Source organism: Ictidomys tridecemlineatus, chromosome 4 (assembly GCF_052094955.1).
Source record: "Ictidomys tridecemlineatus isolate mIctTri1 chromosome 4, mIctTri1.hap1, whole genome shotgun sequence".
Taxonomy (NCBI): Eukaryota; Metazoa; Chordata; class Mammalia; order Rodentia; family Sciuridae; genus Ictidomys; species Ictidomys tridecemlineatus.
In genome coordinates, this window is record NC_135480.1 from 130,462,206 (window position 1) to 130,478,475 (window position 16,270).

At 39.8% G+C, this 16,270-nt stretch overlaps 1 pseudogene; it reads right to left on the reverse strand.

Annotated features, from left to right (window-relative positions):
• LOC101975064 (nischarin-like) overlaps positions 1–16,270 on the reverse strand; it is a 54,421-nt pseudogene that overhangs the window by 36,063 nt on the left and 2,088 nt on the right.

Consider the following 16,270-nt stretch of genomic DNA (forward strand, 5'->3'; position numbering starts at 1 on the left):
ACCAAGTAGGATCTCTACAAATTTTTCAACCCAGACCCTGAAAGCTAGGAGATCCTGGAACAACATATACAGACTGAAGATGTAAAAACTTACCACTTGGGAAAAAAACATACCATTCACATGGACTGTGGAAATAAGCAGGGGTTTCCATCTTCATATCAAATAGAGTAGACTTCAAGACAAAGTTAATCAAAAGGGATAAAGAAGGATATTACATATTGCTTAAGGGAACCATTCATCAACAAGACATAACAGTTATAGATATATATGCCCCAAAGAATGGGGCGTCAAACTCTTTTCAAGTTCAAGAGTCAAATAGACCACAACACAATAATTTTGGGTGTCTTTAACATGCCTCTTTTACCACTGGATAGATCTTCAAAACAAAAACTGAACAAAGAAACTATGGAACTGAATAATACAATCAATAACTTAGATTTAACAAACATATATAGAATATTTCATCCATGGATGAGTGAATACACTTTATTCTCAGTAGCACATGGATGCTTCTCTAAAACAGACCATATATTATGCCACAAAGCAACTTTTAGCAAATACAAAAAGGTAGAGATACTACATTGCATTCTATCATAATGGAATGAAATTAGAAATCAATGATAAAATAAAAAATAGAAGCTACTCCAACACCTGGAGATTAAATAATATGCTATTGATTGAATAATGGGTTGCAAAAGACATCAAAGAGGAGATTAAAAAATTCTTAGATGTAAATGAGAACACTGATACGACATATCAAAATCTGTGGGACACTATGAAGGCAGCCTTAAGAGGAAAGTTCATTACATGCAGTTCATCCTTTAAAAAAGAAAAATTCAACAAATAAATGTCCTAACATTATATCTCAAAGCCCTATAAAAAAGAAGAACAAATCAACACCAAAAGCAATAGAAGGCAGGAAATAATTAAAATCAGAGCTGAAATCAATGAAATTGAAACAAAAGAAACAATTGAAAAAAATTGACAAAACAAAAATTCTCTATAAAATTCTGGTAAATTGAATGATCAAGTGGGGTTCAAAATACCAATGACAATCCTCACAGAAATAGAAAAATCAATCATGAAATTCATCCTGAAAACTACGAGACCCAGAATAGACAAAGCAATCTTTAGCAAGAAGAGTGAAGCAGGTGGCATCACTATACCAGAATTTGAACTATACTACAGAGAAATAGTGACCAAAAATGGCATAGTATTGTCACCCAAATAGACTGGTAGACCAATGGTACAGAATAGAGGACACAGAGACTAACCCACATAAATACAGTTATCTCATACTAGACAAAGGCACCAAAAACATATATTGGAGAAAAGATAGCCTCTTCAACAAATGGTGCTGGGAAAACTGGAAATCCATATGCAGCAAAATGAAATTATGCCCCTGTTTCTCATCATGCACAAAACTCAACTTGAAGTGGATCAAAGACCCAGGAATTGGGCCAGAGACCCTGTCCTAATAGAAGAATAAGTAGGACCAAATCTTCATCATGTGCATTATTCCCCAGCTTCCTTAATAAGACTCCTTTAGCGCAACAATCAAAACCAAGAATCAATAAATGGGATGAATTCAAACTACAAAGCTTATTCTCAGCAAAAGCAGCAATCAGTGAGGTGAAAAGAAAGCCTACCAAATCAGAGCAAATTTTTACCATATGCACATCAGACAGAGCTCTAATCTCTAGGATATATTGAGAACTTAAAAGCTTAACACCAAAAAAACAAACAAACAAATAGCCCTATCAATAAATGGGCCAAAGAAACGGACAGACAATTCTCAGAAGAGGATATACAATCAATCAACAAATATATGAAAAAATGTTCTACATTTCTAGCAATTAGAGAAATGCAAATCAAAACTACTCTAAGATTTCATCTCACTCCAGTCAGAATGGCAGCTATTATGAAGACAAAAAATAATAAGTGTTAGCAAGGATGTGGGGAAAAAGGTACACTCATACATTGCTGATGGGACTGCAAATTGGTGTAGCCAATATGGAAAGCAGTATGGAGATTCCTTGGAAATCTGGGAATGGAACCACCATTTGATGTAGCTATCCCTCTCCTCAGGTCTATACCCAAAGGACTTAAAAATAGTATACTACTGTGACACAGCCACATCAATGTTTATAGCAGCACAATTCGAAATAGCTAAATTGTGGAACCAACTTAGATTTCTTTCCATAGATGAATGGATAAAGAAACTCTGTTGTACATTAAAGTCATGGCATTTGCAGGTAAATGAATGGAGTTGGAGAATATCATGTTTAGTGAAGTAAGCCAATCCCATAAAACCAAAGGCTGAATGTTTTCTCTGATATGTGGATGCTGATCCATAATTGGGGTGGGGCAGAACATGGTACAAAAAATTTCAGATAAAGCAAAGTGGAAGAAGGGGAAGGGCGAGGGCATGGGGATAGGAAAGAGCATGGATATCATTCCCCTGAGTACATGTAGACAACACAAATGGTGTGACTCTATTTTGTATACAGATACATAAAAATTGTGCTTCATATGTGTACTATTAACTGACATGCATTCTGCTGTCATGTATAACAAATTAGAATAAATAAATAATTTTTTAAAAACTTACATGCATCCTAATCCTTATCTCAGTCTGTTTCTGGGAGAGTGTTCCCAAACGGGCTAGGGCAAGGAGGTTTAGAGAAGGAAAGATGGGGAAGCAGAATGCTTTCTCTTCAGTTCTACTAAGTGACCAAGGTGGAAGAAAGGGTCATAATCCTCAAAGTTCAGAAACTTGCTCTTACTAGATAAGAATATATTGATTGTGCATCTTTAAATAAAATAATGCTTTGCGCTTTTATACACTATTTAGAGATTCAAGGGCTGCAAACTACAGATGATGATAAGACTCCAGGGTTAAGTTAGAACTAGAACAAAAGTCTCATGACTCTTTGGCCAGTAGTTTCCACCAGCTTGGAGTCAAACAAAATACTTTAAATCTCAACTCAGCTACTTAGTTTGGTAACAGTGATGCACTGGTAAATGTCTAACAACTGGTCTTTGCAGGAAGGGGAACACACTGACTGTAGCACCTGCCTTTGTCGGTGTTATCAATTCTTTTATGGTGATCTATTTGAAGCTGCCAGGATGACATCATCGAATACACAGTTGAAAGTGATGTACAGAGTTAACTGGCTGGTGATAATCAGCTCTAGCTCATCCTTGTCTGTAATCTCTTTCTAAACGTCTTCCCGCCCCCTTTCCTTATCTATTTTTTACATTGACATAGTTATACTTAGTAGTGTTTCATGGGAAATGCTAATGTTATGATATATAATTGAATAAAACTTGTTTTGATTGTCATCATCAATGCCAAGAAAAGTTAAAAATGGAAAAGGGTATAAAGTAGGTGTTTATAGTTTACCATTGATAACCATATTTTCTATATTGTGAAGTATAATTTTAGCTACAGTTACCTGAAAAAAAATCTTTGAGGAAAATACCTATAAAATGAGAGAGTGACCATCAACAATAGCAACACTTTCCCTTATTTCCACTCAATTGATAGAACTAAGGTATTTCCTAAACTGACCATTTGTTTGAGGAATCCAACCTATCTTAATCCTACATGTCTCTAAAATACCTAACCTAACAACTATCAATGCCACTTTGTATAGCTGGCATTAACCTAGATACATGAAGCAGCATTATTATTTCTGAGATCAATGGGAGCAAGTATCAGGCTGTCACTATTAATGGGGTCTCCATTGAAGCCAACTCAAATTGTATTATAGCAACTGAGAATACCTTCTTTAACCCATTAAGTAATGCGTGGGACCTTGTTTCATTATTGTCATGTGATAGAAATACCAAAAGTCATCCAACAAATTTTAGGGCACTGTTGCAAAACTTGTTGTGTTAATAGAAGCCATTACATGAACATCATAGCAGTGATTAGAAAGCTATTAGCATTCATAATGTGCATCTGAGTGTACCTTGGAACTTTGCTTGCATTTTGTAAGTATATATTCTAGAGAATAGAATAAAACACTAGGCCTTTAACAACTGGGCACACCTGGATAGGAATTCTACTCATTTTCTCTTCCTCAGAAGCTGAATCTGAGTCCTTGAACATGAGTTGTGTGTGCGATGTTACCTCTTTCTCTAGTGCTTTCAAGACTGGCTTTATCCATATCCTATGAACTTCTGTTCATCTCAATTGGCTGCGTATAAACTTTGGTTAAACTTTACCCTGAAGGTAGGAAGTAAGAAGGGAGCCTTAGCAGAGTTGAGACGCTGACACAAGGAATCTTGGAGTGATGTTTGCCCACAGAGAGATCTTATTCATCAAAATATTTGCCAGAAGGAAAGAAACTGACATCCAATTGCCCAAATTGTGTTCACTGACATTTATCTTTGGGTGCAATCATTGTTTCCTGCTAGCAACACTTTATCTGCGCTTGGACACAATTGCAACAGGAGTTCAAATAAAAAAAAAAAAAAGGTAGCCCAGGTAAAAAGGAGATGTGTAGCCATGCAGTGATTTGATAGGAGCCAACAGGATTTAGGGGAAGTAACATCAATCAATCTCTCTCTTTAGGGGGAAAAACCTGTAGAAATCCTAGATGGCAACAGGCATCTGTTATTGTGAAACAGGCCTTTTGATTGGTTGCTCCAAAATACTTCTCAAAGGAAAACAGTTATTTTATCAACCTTTACTAAGGGTTGGAGGGAAGTGTTATACGAGGAAAAGAAAAAAAAGAGCTAGGTGTTACTCTCTCAGCCTGCATTCTCCTTCAGTGAGTTCCACATTCTTACACAGGGATAGCTGCTGTCAGTTTCCTTGGGGGTAGATGTTAAAAACAAAACTAAGCTAAAAAGCCTCCCCCCGCTTGCTCTCTCTCCTCTCCCCTTGCCCTCTCCCTTTGGGGACTGAAACCCTCTCCTTCTGTTTCCCACAGCGTGCAGTGGGGCAGCCAAGCCGCCCCCGGCATCCTCCAGTGAGCAGAGCAGCAGGCCTGGCTCTGTCATGCCCCATCTCTCTCAGCCTCTAAGAGGCCTGCGGAGAAACGGCCCAGCTGGCAGGAGCACGCGGGCTGCTGGCTGCCCCTCAGCAGAGAGGCTTCTCACAAATTGGCCAGAGGCTGCCTTCTGAGCAGAGAGGGAAGAGGGCCAACACCTTCAGCTCATATTTGACTCTCCCTGCCCAGGCAAGGTCAAGAAAGCAAGAAGTGCTTTTCCCTGAGCAGCTCTAATTTTTAGTGAAGCCATGTGCCTTGGATTTGCAGGTCAAGAAACTGTGAGTTTAACACTCTAATCTACTACATGTGGCTCTCTAATCCTGTAACCAACATATACCCAGCACTGAGCATCTCCCGGCACAGTGCTGGGTGTGGAGATGAACATGGAAAATCTGGCCTTGTACCTAGAAGACCTCATGGACCAGAGTGGAAGAAAATTTTCTTGCAGACAGTGTGGTAATGAGAGTGCAGCAGAAAGAGTGTGGGGTGGGGAGCACTGAGGAAAGCCTGTGAGTGACATGGGTAAAGGATGACAAGGGGTTAGACTGGCCATGTGTGTGGAGTTCCCGGCCTGCACGCTCCCTGCAGAGAAAGCTCTCTTCTTCCTTTCCAGCCTGCTGTGGTGAACACGCATCCCTTGACAGGGTCCTGTAGTTCAGCAATGTTGCTGTGACTCTCTCCATGCCTGGCTCCATTCCTGGCCAGCACTTCAACCTGTTCTCTGTGTTTCTGTCATTCCCAGGTGGGGCATCTCCAGGCCAGAGTCCCTAGAAACTCTAGCCTACTCTAATATCCTCCAGCTAGCAACCTCAGCTGTATATAGAAGAGCCAGTGTTTCCCAAAGTCCTGGCAAAACCCCCAAGCTCTACTCAGACCTGGGGAGCTAAGTGTCATTTCTAAAATAACCCTAAGACAAAGGAATATGCTCGTTGGCTGTGTCTGGATCATTCTCACCTCAGTATAGGCATTGGGATAGTTTCCTGCTGCTATTGACAAAATTTTAAGGCCTAGATTGTTGGCAAACAAAAGCAAAGCTGTACACTATTTGTGTAAAGCTCTGGTCTTCTGTTTCTCTGTCCATTACACTAGGTAAACACTCTCCAAGGGAGTCTGAACAGCAAAACAGAACAGGGCTGAAAGCAGATGGAAAGAAGGAAGAGCAGGGTGGTCAACTTACTGATAAAGAACACTGCGTGGAACTTAGCCAGCAGCACAAACTTTTTAATGGGTCACCCAGTAGGCAGTTATCCAACATCTTCAATATTTGAGATGCCTCCAACTTCTTCAAAATCTTCTTTTTAATTGAATCCAGGGGTTAAGACTCACTTATTTGGAGCACTTCATATATGCTGTGCATAGTTCTGGATGTTTGAAGGAGGGAAGCTGCAGACTCCCATGGAGTTTATATTCTAAGGGAAGATACAGCTAGAGACGTGAATACTGATATAGACATAGATACAGATAGACAGATATTACACTAGATGTGGGAGAAGGGGAAGGAAGAGGGACCAAAGAAAAGTACTAACTTTAGCCTTAATTTACCTTTTTGGAAAAAAACTAAACATACATAGTGAAACAGATGGAGATAATGATGCCCTAGTACTGAACAGAAGCATATTAAAGTACTCTAGATGTGCATACCCAGAAGAAAAAATCATTTATTAGAAGACGGGAAATTGAGTTGAGAATATTAAAAAAGGTTTCATGTATTGTTCTCCAGCTATGTAGCTGAAAGACATCCAAGTATTACAAGGAGAAAGGAAGGAACTCTAGCCAGTTTTCCCAAAATTATATGACATAAGAGTCAACTTGAGTATTTTTGTTTGTTTGTTTTACAGTGCTGGGGATCAAACCCAGGGCCTCATACACATCAGGCAAAACATTCTACCACTGAGCCATATCTCCAGTCCATTTTAAGTGTTTCTAGCATGAGATTCATAGGCCTAAAGCAGACCTGCTGGTTCATATTTTTCACAGGATAAACTAGGTCATCTTTATTTTAACCAACAGGCTGACTACTCCTTACCACCTGAAAAGTGTGGGACCCTTGTCTAGAGCTCAGCAATGCAGGATGTCCTCAGCCCTTACTGGTCCTTAGTGCTGCTTCTTTCAGACTATTGTGGGAGACCTTCCTTTTTTTTTTTTGGTTTACAGAATGTGAGAATTGAAGGGCATAAGAGATGACTACTGGATTTAGTGGAAAGTACAGAGAATAAAGTCCCCCAAGCTAATAGATCATGTGAACGTTGATAGTGTCTCTCTGGCAAAGAGAGAGATAGGGCTGCAGAGATTGCAGACCAAAACATCCAGAGTGTGTGCTTCTAATTCAATTAAGCCTCTGTTTTCCATCCAGCCTGCTTCCCAAGTGCTCCACTAGCATATGCTGCTGCACTAACAATGCCTTGTGGATGCACAAACCTCCCCAAGGTGGGAGAGGACAGCTGCTTAACAGTCACTGTGCACAGCAGGGCAGAAGGTGAAGAACAAGCCCTGGGTATGGTTTGGGAGGCACTAGGTAGACCGCTGGGAAGATTCCTGACAAGACAGAAACCAGAACGGAAATTCTACTAAGGCCATTAGTGTACTGCACATCCATAATCTGTCAGGAAATGTCTTGGGTGTCTGCAACTATGAATAGCTAAGATCTTGGGGCTTCCTAACTAAGCTTATGGGAATTAAGAGCATCATTGCTTGCTTCTGTGGGTGAGTTCCTGCTTTAAACTCTTTCTCCTGATCTCTGCATAGTTCATGAGATTCAAGGCAGCCAGAAAACACTGCTAGTGATAAAGCCGTACAATGGAAATAGAATTTAATAATTGGTTTAATAATTGGTTCCCAGAAATATTTCTGGTTTCAGCTAGACATGCTGCAGTATTGCACTTCTCTCTTCCTTTGAAGGTGGGTGTTTCCATGATTTTCTTTGGTCAACAGATGTTTTAAAAGCTGGTACATGACGGGTCACTTTCTCTTTCCATCCAACACACTGAAAGACAAATGGAGGCAGAGGACGGGTGCTCTTTCAAACTGATTCTGGAGCAAGGCTGCTGGAGAACAGTGCCTCTCTCTGACTCATAACAGAAATGCAAGGTGAATGAGAAATTAACCTTATGTTTTACACCATTGAGATTTTGAGGTTGCTTGTTACTGTAGCACAACCCAGTCTATGATGACTAATGCATTCAACAAAATCAATGCATTTTCCCCATCCAGATATAGCAATCATATTAGCACGTATCATTAGGCTGCTTTTTCAGGCAGATAGGGGAAAAAACTGTTATTATGATGACAAAAAGCAAGGCAAACCTTTATTTGCTTTCACCATGAAATTGTAGCCTTTCTTTAAACAAACACATCTCTTTTTTTTAATATTTTGTTTATTTTTTTTAAAGAGAGAGAGAGAGAGAATTTTTTTAGTATTTATTTTTTAGTTTTCAGTGGACACAACATCTTTGTTTGTATGCGGTGCTGAAGATCGAACCAGGGCCGCACGCATGCCAGGCAAGCGCAGTACCCTTTAGCCACATCCCCAGCCTCCCAAAAAACACATTTCTAACAATGATAATATGATGCTTTCATTAGTTTCTCCAACATAATTCTTATTCCTTTTTGCTGGTTTCTTGCGTCAATTTACCAATATTCCCTGCCTAAATTGTTACAATGGCTTCCTAGTTGAACTTTCTGCCTCTGGTGTTTTCTTTTTACACACAGTTACCAGGGTGTTTTATTATTAATTCTTATCTCAAACTTGAACAGACAACTTTCCCACTTCAAACCCAATCATAGCTCCCCATTGCCTATAACATTAAATACATAGGATACACGGAAGTGTTAAGGTACATTTTAATTTTTTTCTTATAAATTATTTAATTTACCTTCTTAGCAAACACGTGTGCATGCCTCTTCACGCACACCACAGAAATGCAGGAGGAAAAAAACCTGAATTTCCTATTAGCACATTATTTGAGTCTTTACTCAAATGACTCATGACTGTCTATCAAGTTCGCAAAAAATACTTCAGGGCTAGAATCACCCGCAAGCCAGGGCCAGTCTCTAAGGAACCCCACTGTGTTCTGTTCCTCCATTCAATTTAGAGCAATTTAAAATTCCATCAATTTTAATGTTATGCATGTCCTTACAATAAACCACTATACCTTGAGCTTTAGAAAGCCTGTCTTGCACCTGATGGAGTCTCACTAGCACACCTATTTACTCTTACTTACTGTTTAAGATACTGAAAGCTAGGGCATTTTATAAAACTCAAAATCTTGTTATGGATGCAGACTGATTAATCCAACTCTATTAAGCAAATAGATTTTGTGTTATGCTCTAGGATGTGTATATAAATTTCCAAGTGGTTTGTACTTTAAAAATTCCCTGATTTTTTTCCAAAATAAAGTTATTATGTTTTTTTCTTTTTTTATTTGTTCTAATTAGTTATACATGACAGTAGAATGCACTTTGATGCATCATACATAGATAGAGTGTAATTTCTCATTCTTCTGGTTGTACACGATGTGGAATCCCACTGGTCATATATATGCACACAGGGTAATAATGTCTGATTCATTCTACTATCCTTCCTACCCTCAGACCCCCTCCCCTCCCTTCACTCCCTTCTACCTAATCTAAAAAATGTAACACATATTATGAAAAGTTTGGAAATTATATAACAGTGGGAGAAAGAAAAATAATAAATAATCCAATCTTAATATCAAAAAGAAAGTCTTTGTTACCATCCTGGATGTGGGGTATTTCCTTCTAGTCTTTTTGTGTCTTTGCTTGCACAGGAATGCCATTCCATAATGTTCCTCACTTCCCAGACCATAGACAAACTCCTCACATAAGCTATATCCTGAAAAGCTAGCAACCTAACTAGGATGAAATGTGTGTAGCAGACACTCCCATCCTTGATTCCCTTTGATCAGCCAGGGTTAAGGCAGGGAATCAAAGCCTCCATCAGGGGGAAAGGGGATTTATTATAGGAATTAGACATTATAAAATTGTGGGGGCTCTGTTGGGGATGTGAAGGTCTGAAATGGAAGCAGAAGAAAAAAGAGGAAGGGTTACTAATATATCCAATGCACACTGACAAGCTCCAGAAGCCAGGGCTTGCATAGATATTCAAGGAGCCCAGCACATCCCAGCAGCATAGTGAAACAGGAAAAGTGGGAGGTCTGGAAACGTGCAGGGAAAGCTGTCTCTCTGCCTGGCTACTACTGCCTCTGCAGGTGCGCAGCCTACAACAGGAGGTGAGCCTGGAGCAGGCCTGGAGACTTGTCAGTGGAAGTTCGTGATGCTGAGTCCATGTTTAACTTCTGTTTCTGCTGATGTGATCACTCTGATTATTAGGCCAGTGGGCAAGGGCAGGGTGGCTCAGAAAAGAGGTCGACCAGTATCTACCATTACTGAGGTCATCATGACCACCTGATCATCAAGTTCCTCTTCTTTGAGATTTCTCTTTTGTGGGATACAAACATCTTTTTGTATTTTGCCTATTGTGAAAGGTCTATCTGCAAGCTTCTCTCCAGACTTTCCTGTCACCAACTTATATGTGATATTCCTCTGAATCCCTGGCCACCCAATGAATCATCACTCACTGTCCATGAATCAGTACAGTTCTACACCTTCGTATCTGTCCTTCCAGGCAATGTGAATAACCAAGTGCACTGCTTGAAAGTTCTGCCTGTGGTCAGCCCTTCCCTCACCACTGTCCTTCAGGCATCCCTGACTGAAGGTAGAGTGTAACAGGCATCTACTTTTAGATGCTACCAGCTCCTCATGCAGAACCATCACCACTTTATTGTTCTCATTGTCCAGGGGAGGCTGTCTCCCATTCCCATGCCATCACATAACATAAAAGATTCTTGAGAATCCATCTGTAGAGTGAAACTCAGCAGTCGCACTTTGCTGGGATACACAAGGAAGAAGTAACAGGGAAAGAGCTTTGCTTAAAATAGTCTCCCCAAGTCCCAAAGTCCTCCCTCTTAAGGAGCTATGACGGCTCTGATGGATCCCCAGAAGAGAAGCTGGAGTGGGAGGGATGGTATCTGTTAAACTTTCCTTTAGGTTGGCAGGAAAAGACTAAAAAGAAAACACAGCTCAGAAGCCAAGGTTAGAAGGACTGTTAAAGGTCATTGAACGTTCAATAAAATGAAAAGAACGTTAGCCCAAGGAGAAGCAGCCCACATTTGCCCCAGGTCTCTCATTTACCAGGTCACAGAGGTACTTGTGCCCAACCTGACTTAATCTTTTGTCCAAAAATGCCAATGAGGGAGGCCAACTCCTTGAATATCCTTTTTGGGGAGATACAGTAACAGAGTCAGAGAAGCTGGGCTCAAAGTATGTGTGGCAATCACATGCAATTTCTTTCCTCTCTTTCAACCTCCACTGAGTCCAGTCAAAAGGACTGGGGAACATCTTGGTTTGAAGGAAATTCAATAAAAAGTACACCTTTCTAATGATGTGATTCAGTCTCTGCCAAAACCTCAGGTTTAGGTCAGATGTCAACTCTTCTTGGAAGCCTCCCCGTGTGCCCAAGTCAGAATGTGTTGTTCCTCTTTCTGAGTCTCCCCAAAGTCTGTAGCTAAACTTTCTTTCAAGCTATTTTGGACTGCAGTTAATACCTTCAATGTCTGCATTCTCCTTCCACTAGGTCCTTTGTTCTCATCTGGGATATCAAAACGCCAGGATGTAGCAATGAGCAGTGAAGTGTGTTGTAATTTGTAACTAATAGTAGGTAAAATAACAACATACAGATGATTCAGGGTGACATCTATGATGTGTTTCCAACTCTTTAATGCCACTTTCACTCAGTGGTATTCAATAGCGATTTCTTAAGCACAGGAGACACAGGCTTAGAAAGAGCAAATGCACCAGAAATTGTTATATAACTCCGACTTTGCTCTTGAGATTGTGTTGCACATATTAATGCCATCCATTAAGTGTCAAGGTAACAAATATTGAGAACTTCTGTGTTAGAATGAGAGCTCCTTGAGAGGAAGTTCTCTGATTCACCAGTCTGTTAACAGTGTTGTCTGAAACGGTAATATGCACTTAGTAATGGAATACATTGAAACTGAAGAAAAATTTAAGAAAAACAAAGTTAACAAAACATGTCCACATATGGGAAGGTCAAATAAAGAAAATGTGATCTCTTGGTAGGACGAAAATCAGTTGTTTACATAGCACTTTATAACAAGTAATCACAAAATCTTGTAATAATAAGTACAAGATAGGTTTAGCTGGGGTCAGCTAGGCAGCTGGGATGGGGACACAACTGGTGATCAGCTGCTCTGTTGGACTTGGTTGGGACAGCTAGGGAGGCTTTGAGTTGTTCCGTGTTTCTCATCTCCTAGTGAGCTCTTGTGGGCACATTCTCATGGTCAGAGCAAGGGTATAAGGCAGGTCAGGTGATAACATATATGGACTTTGCTCAAAATCAGCCTGCCATCTCTTCTGCACTTTCTATTGGGCAAGCAAGCCATCCAGCCAGCTAACATTCAAGAGATGGCGAAGATTTTCAACAAGGAACTGCATACTGCTGTGGGAAAGGGTTGCTGTCGGAACTAGGAGGAGCAGGAGCCACCACTGTAACTCATCATAGAGTATAAGAAGCTCTGACCACACAGGAGAATTGGAGCACAGGATGGAGGATTCTTTGTTTAGCACAGCTACGTTGGCTTTAAAAATTCTTCCAGCACAATATCTAGGGTCAGAATATTTTTCCATTGGGATGTCCACAGGGATACAAGCACTCTGCACAGATTAGATCACATAGCAGCACGAGGGCAGCCATTCTTCTTCATTGGACTTTATATCTGCAAGGTCTTAACAAGTAAACATTATGATAAGAAAAGGACATGGTTCCTGGAGCCTGTCCCTTTTCCAAGCATGGGCCAGTGCACATGAATACCCCTGCCTCTGGCAAAGGACTGCAACCAGAGCTTTGTCGCCATTTCTGGTTCATTGTTCCTCTTAAGGGCTCCTGGGGAGAGTCAGAGAAATAAATCAGGACATATAGGATAGTCCCTCCAGCAGCTCTTGGGTAGCAAATATGTATAACGGTGGAAATGCTCCTGATTGCTTTCCATTTATTTCTGCAGCTACCAGTTTTCCCTATTGCTTGTTGTAAAGTTTAAAACAACATCAATTTTTAAGGACTTGAAAGTGCTTTTCTATTTAAAATCAAACAAGACAAGCATCATTTTCATTCTGGGACTGTGCTTTGCTTCTTGAAGTGTGCTGAATATATAGACACCCACTGAAAAATAATAATAATAAAAAAGCTAAGTGATGGAAATGAGTAATTGCTTGGCAGCGAGTCTGCAGGGAGAGGGCTGATGTCGTGCGGCACATATTTCATGAATAATGAGAGGAGTCTCAGAGCTGTGCAATCACTGCCTATTGGGTCAGAAATTTCACATTAGTGGATTCATCGGAGCAGATCAGTGTCATAAAGACACTCTCTCCTGGGGCAAACACACCTTTCCCTTCACTGAACTGTCGTCTCTTAGTTGTATGGTAGATACAGCAAAGACCTTCTGAGAGACAAGGGACAGACCTGGATTAAGAGTACTTATACTTATATCACATCATTCTATCTGCTCATGGCAACAGAAAGAAACAGTTTTTAGCAGAGATAAGCTAGTAAGTCTATGGCTAACAAAGAGCCCAATGAAGCATTAGATAAATATAATCAGTGAACATGTAATTCTATGAAATTTCACTGCAAAATAATTAGAACTCAGAGAATTTAAAAATGGTGACAGGAACTTCAGGTTTTTTGTCTTAGAAATTATATATTTTTTAACCAAATGTTCCTGTTCTCTTTCTGGGTCTTATTGTAGGATTTTACATCCTGTCATATTGTGAAGGTACTAACTATCATATCATGACTTGAGTTGGCCTATGAACTATGAGCAGAAGTGAAGTGGTCTTTTGGGAGTGATAAGAGCCAGTGTGCAATCTGACATCGTTTCCAGCAATGCACTGGAGTGCCAGTCCACATGGGGGCCATTCCATCAGCCTGGGTTCTGGAAAGTACCCAGCACTGACCCCTAGGTAACCCTAACAGGCATGCAACTGGACCAGGAAATAAATGTTCAAGCTCATAAGACTGTCAGTTGTTTGCTGCTGCAAAATATCCTGCCTAATTAACTAAGTACCTTCTTGCTTATTTATTTATTTTATTTATTTATTTTTGCTTAGACCACCCTAGGTATCATATGGTAGTTTAGAGAATGGTATTTTATGATTAGTTAGAATTAAGTTTGAAGGATTCTTTGAAATGACTATAGGTTCATATAAAATAGAAACCAGAACAATTTGGTGAAAATTAAGATCATGCATTCAAGATCTTTAGTGTAGTACTTGCATAAGTTTTCTAATCATCATTAACTAACATTATTAGCTAAGCCAGATGCAGCTGTACTAAACAAGGAGGTAAAAACGCCCCTCAGAAATAATTGATAGCCCTTAACTTAAAGCATATTTTTCCATAAAACCTCCCAAACTCTTGATTTTTTCTCTCTTTCTCTTGGTTTTCATGGAGCCATAGAATACTAGGCTAAGACGCAAATATTTACAGTATCATCCAAATGCTTGAGAAACTGGTCCAGGAGTGGAGGGATTTGTCCAGAGACACCTGCTTAGGAAGAGGAAGCAGGAGAGCAAAGGAAACCACATAATTTTATCATCCAAAAGAACACTTTTGAAAATGAATGAAGAACGTTGTTCATTCCAGAACAACAGGTGGAAAGTAAGATTTTTCTCTGGCAGAACAGAACATATGGTCACTCTAATTAGGACCTACTTTCCCTGTGGCTGTGCCCCATGTCACTTTCCTTTGCATCAAACATCTTCACATTCTTGATGTAAGAAACTCTTTGCCATTTACGCTTATGACATAGCTTTGTCACTAGGGAAGAAAAGAACCAAGAGCATTGCTTTCTTTTTTGAAATTCTTTATAAATCATCTTCACTTTTATTCTTTTCCCTCCCTGCTTTCTTTGACTTAGGTTCTTTGCTTATCACTTTCAAGTTTAACTATTTACCTTGAGCAACTGCCTTGCTCAACATAGTTATGGTTACTCACTATACCGATGAAAAAAGAATGTTGCAACAGCACGGGTAAACTCAGAGGCAAGATTTACCAAAAAGAGAACACAGCTACTTTCAGATAACAGGACACATAAAGAAGATTGCATAGCACTAGAAGGGACAGAAATGATAGTGGATACTCTCAAGAGATAGAGTCATCCATACTCAGATAGGTTCTTAAGGGGACCTGGCTCTCCTCTTATCTATATTCAGAAAAGAAATTATAATTTTTTTGAACATAGCAGAAATTAACTCATGAGAAATAGAAAAGACCCAGAAAACATATTCCGGTATTCTCTCCAAGTTGCAACCCAAGTATGAAAATAGAACACAGAGGACACAAAGGCCAGGTGAGCAGAAATTACATGCTAGAGATCCTTCTTCATTGCTGAACAAGGTATCCCTCCAGGTCCCTCATGCACAAATGGGCTGGGTGCTGTGACTATTTAATTGCTTTTGAAATTAGAAATGCCCATGTATTGTGGAGCCTAAAAAGAATAGGCTAGCTTAAAAAAAAGGTCATATTTCCTATCAAAACTATAAGAAATTATATTAAGTGACAAAAAATATGATGTCTTTTGAGTCCTGGAAAGTGACACTATGGTCTAACTGCATCCCTGAGGCACCTGGCTTTGATTGAATGTGCCTGTCTCATTCTTTCCATCTGTTGAATGATGATGCAAAATTAACACGAGAAGGCTGAACTTAAGGAGACTTTGAACTTTTCATTTCAATGTTGCTTTCTTTTTGTGGAGTCTGGAGATATGATAATTAGTACTTTCACAAATCCCTATAGTCTGCCCTCCTCTTCCCTCCACAGTCTCAGGCTCACCACCCTCCAGCCACATGGCCCTTCCTCATATTCCTCATATAGATCAAATCTGATCATGTTTCCAGGGCATTTGTAATTGTTTCTTGCTCTGCCTGGGATGTTCTTTCTGTGAACCTTGTCAGGATTGGCTTTTCTTTACCATTTATGACCAGAGACTTCCCTGAACATGGTATCTATGTAGGTCATGAATATATTTCCAGAAGACTTCCTGAAAGGCAACAGGTTCTCAGTAAATATTTATTGAAAATATGAATGAATGAATGAATGAATGAGTTTCATGTTGATTCTGGAATCAAATGACTGAAGAGATTGTGCTTTAAGGCTTTCTGAGAGCTGT